The following is a 4,093-nucleotide window of genomic DNA, read 5'->3' as shown; positions in this document are numbered from 1 at the left end:
GCTCGAACACGGCTTACTGCAGCCTCGAACTCTGGCTTAAGCGATCCTCCCACTTCAAGCCTCCCGAGCAGCTGGGACCACAGGCGCGGCCACCTCGCCTGGCTAATTAAAAAAAGGTTTTTTTTGTAGAGACGGGGGTCTCACTATTATTGCCCAGGCTGGACTCGAACTCGGGCTCAAGGAGTCCTCGCTCCTCGGCCTGCGAAAGTGGGGTTACTGGCGTGAGGCGTCGCGCCCGGCCTAAGAGGGGACGCTTTGAAGCAGAGCAGAGTCGCTCTGAGGTGAGGTCCCAGAAGCTTTCCCTCCCGCAGTCTTCAAGCCCCTGGGCCTATCATGAGAATAGGACTCACCGCCGCTCTGCTAAAGAGTTCATTTTGTCTTTTTTTTTTTTTTTTTTTTTAAGGTTCAAATAGAAATATAGAGGATTGGCCAGGAGCGGTGGGTGGCTCATGCCAGTAATCCCAACACTTTGGGAGGCCCAGGCGGGCGGATCACCTGAGGTCAGGAGTTCGAGACCAGTCTGGCCAACATGGTGAAACCCCGTCTCTGCTAAAAATACAAAAATTAGCCAGGCGTGGTGGTAGGCGCCTGTAATCCCAGCTACTTGGGAGGCTGAGGCAGGAGAATGGTTTGAACCTGGGAGGCGGAGGTTTGAGCCAAGATCACACCACTGCACTCCAGCCTGGGTAACAGAGCGAGACTCCGTCTCAAAAAAAAGAAAAAAATATATAGGGGATGGAAAAAATCTCTCATAGCACTCAAACATGGTTCACATTTAAATTTTTTTCCTTTTTAGCCTTTGTTATATGTAAGTGTACTATACAAACACACACATACAATGTTATACACTTTTCCACTTTGCCTTACATCATAAACGTTTTTCATGTTGTTGCATGCACTTTGAAAACATTTTAATGATTACATAAGTTTCCATCAAGTGCCTGTGCTTTTAACATTTGCCTAATTTCACCATCATCGTTAAATGCGTGACTAACATTTTTGTGCGTAACAGTTTATTGATGATTCTTTCCTTAGAGCATATTCCCAGGAGTGGAATTTTAAGTCACAGGAGTTGGGTATTTTAAGGTTTACTGATAAATGTTCCGGAAATCTCTTTCCAAGAGTTAGGTAAATGTACTCTACCGTCATTAATGTTTGAGCATACATCATTACACCTTCACTAGTATTTGAGTATTATCACTGAATTTTTTTTTTTTTTTTTGCAGATTATATAGGGAAATTTTCTCCCTTCAGTTTGCGTATCTTTGATTTCAGTTAGGTGAGAGTGGTTTTCTAAATGTTTGTTAACAAACTGTACTTCCTTTCTTATGAATTGTCTATTTCCTAATAAGATTTTCCTAGGGAGTTTTCCTTATGTATTTGCATGACTCCTTTACATACCAAATGTTAACCCTTTTCTTTCATATTTTGCTGCAAATACGTCTCCAGGCTTTTGTTGGCTCTGTATAGTCATTTTTTCCCCCAGTAAAACCAAATTTTCATGTAGGCAAATTTTAAAATCCCTTTGAAATTTCTAACACGATGCTAAATTTGGAGTCTCCTTGCTGCCAGAAAGTTATTAAATATTCCATTCTGTTTTATTTAGATTTTTCAAATGCCTTGATTTTTTTTTTTTTTTTCAAATCCATCTGGGATTAATTTTGGTCTTTGGTTCAAGGAGATGACATGAAATTAATTTTTTCCTGGAGAGCTTGCCAGCCAAAGGTGTATTTCTTCACTAGGAAAGAGGTGTGAGGGTAGCATTAAACACAAGCTGTCTGGTGAGTTTCCAGTTGCTGGTTGAGCTGGTAGTTGTGAGGAGTGGGTGGGGCTGGGAATGTTTTGATCAGTTTGTTGTGTGAAGTCAAAAGAACCCAGAACAGGTTGTACAAAGACCTAGATCCAAGTCTCATTCCTGCCACATCCTGGGTGTGGGACTCCAGGCAAATCAGTTTACAAGTGTTTTCACTTGTAAATGGGAAAAATAATCCCTACCCAGCCTCCCTCTGAGGATTGTTTTCAGGATCAAATGAGATAATGGGAACGGGTTTTGTCAGGCATTACACAAATGTAGGATTAGGTCCAGCGGTTTACTAACAGAGGCCTGGCTCAATTCCAGCGAGTGCCCCCTGGGGAGCATCTAACATATTAATGTTGAAGATCCCCGCCATGCGGCCCACTAGGCGAAACGCACCCTGGAGGTATTACTTCCCTGCACTTGCCAGGTTTCTTAAATTCTGCCTCAGGTGTACCCTGACCTGGGATTGTGTAGGGCTTTACTGAAGTCAGTCCAGAGGCTCCCAAGCCCCACAGTGAGTTCCCACAACTAGTTCTGCAGGTTTGAGTGATGGAGACTTTCCCAGTGGGCAGCCTCCCACCTCCATCTCTGGAGGACTGTTCACACATTTTACTGATGAGGACCGAGCCATTCCCCCCGGAGAGACTGATTCTCATTTTCATTCCGATGGTACTTACTGGAGAATTTCAAGAGGAATGAAAATTAGGGGAGGGCTTATGGATTTTAGTAGAGTTAAAATGGTAATTTTTTCCTCCTTTCTGTAAGATGATGCCTGGCTGTAAGTAGAGAAAAGCAGTTTTATGCTCCATTGACTTTAAACATTAATGGGTCTGGTTTAGCTATTGTCTCTCACCCAGCATCCCTGGAAGTTGTTTTTGTCTTCCTGTCAGGGTAATTCCAATAGTGTTCTTCGTACTATAGGAAATGGAGCTTTGAGATGGCATTCTTTAAAAAAAAAAAATCTTCCCTTTGTAATGTTGCTTTTGTGTGAAGATTGCTATGTAAATATGCTGGGACTTGGATATTATACTATTCATTACAGAGATGAATTCATTACACAAGACCAGCTCCATTTTCTGGGGGCACCTCTCTGGAGAGCTCTGAGAGAGGGAAGTGCTGTGCTGGACCAGTGGGAGGCAGAGAAATGTCCTGGATTAGGAAGCAAAATACAAGATGCTAGAAAGGCTCAGATGCAATTAAAAGTAATGAGAGGGTATCAAAAAGGGAAGCGATGAGAACTTGTGTGCCCAGCACATTGGCTCCCTGCCTGGAAAGAGACACTCTCGGACAGCATTCAGAATCACCCAGGGAAGAACAGAATTCAATTGCATTGAATTCTGCATTCACTTCGATTGCATTGAAATTCTCTGCAAGAAGTTTGCTTTCCACACAGACCTTGTTTCCAGTCACCTGCCCTCAGAGACAATAGCTATGGTACAGTGGGATGAACACTAGGCTTGGAAATACCACCTGGATGGGGTCACTTTATCCTTCTGTGCCTCTGATTCCTCATCTGTAAAATAGGGGACAGTCCCTTCTTTATGAAATAGTTATATTACATGAGAATAGTATGTATGGAAAGACTCATCATGTGGACCCTGAGGGTGGTGTTGGCATAGGTTCTAGGGAGTAGAAATACTCTTAGGGATGTTGAAGTTTTGTTTGTTTTTTGAGATGGAGTTTTGCTTTTGTTGCCCAGGTTGGAGTGCAATGGTGTGATCTCAGCTCACTGCAAACTCTGCCTCCCAGGTTCAAGCGATTCTCCTGCCTTAGCCTCCCGAGTAGCTGGGATTACAGGCATGCACCACCATGCCCGGCTAATTTTTTGTATTTTTAGTAGAGGTGGGTTTCTCCATGTTGGTCAAGCTGCTCTCAAACTCCTGACCTCAGGTGATCCGCCTGCCTCGGCCTCCCAAAGTGCTAGGATTACAGGCGTGAGCCACCACTCCTGGCCGATGTTCAAGTTTTTAAAAGGGCAAATTCTAAGTTGTGGTCTATCAATGGATGAATGGATAAACAAATTGTAGTATAGCCATATAACAATTTTCTTTTTTTTTGATACAGAGTCTTGCTTCGTCACTCAGGCTGGAGTGCAGTGATGTGATCTCAGCTCACTGCAACCTCTGTCTCCCAGGTTCAAGCAATTCTCCTGTCTCAGCCTCCCAAGTAGCTGGGATTACAGGCACCCATGACTGCACCTGTCTAATTTTTGTATTTTTAGTAGAGACGGGGTTTCACCATGTTGGCCAGGCTTGTCTTGAACTCCTGACCTCAAGTGATCCACCCACCTCAGCC

General features: G+C 43.7%; 1 protein-coding gene across 1 annotated transcript in view; it reads right to left on the bottom strand.

The window, feature by feature from the left end:
• FRAT2 (frequently rearranged in advanced T-cell lymphomas 2) overlaps positions 1–4,093 on the bottom strand; it is an 8,305-nt gene that overhangs the window by 1,515 nt on the left and 2,697 nt on the right. The window lies entirely within an intron of this gene.

This window comes from Colobus angolensis, unplaced genomic scaffold, assembly GCF_000951035.1.
Source record: "Colobus angolensis palliatus isolate OR3802 unplaced genomic scaffold, Cang.pa_1.0 Scaffold316, whole genome shotgun sequence".
NCBI classification, from domain to species: Eukaryota; Metazoa; Chordata; class Mammalia; order Primates; family Cercopithecidae; genus Colobus; species Colobus angolensis.
Note: the sequence above shows the minus strand (reverse complement) of the source record. Positions and strands in the feature narration are given on the sequence as shown.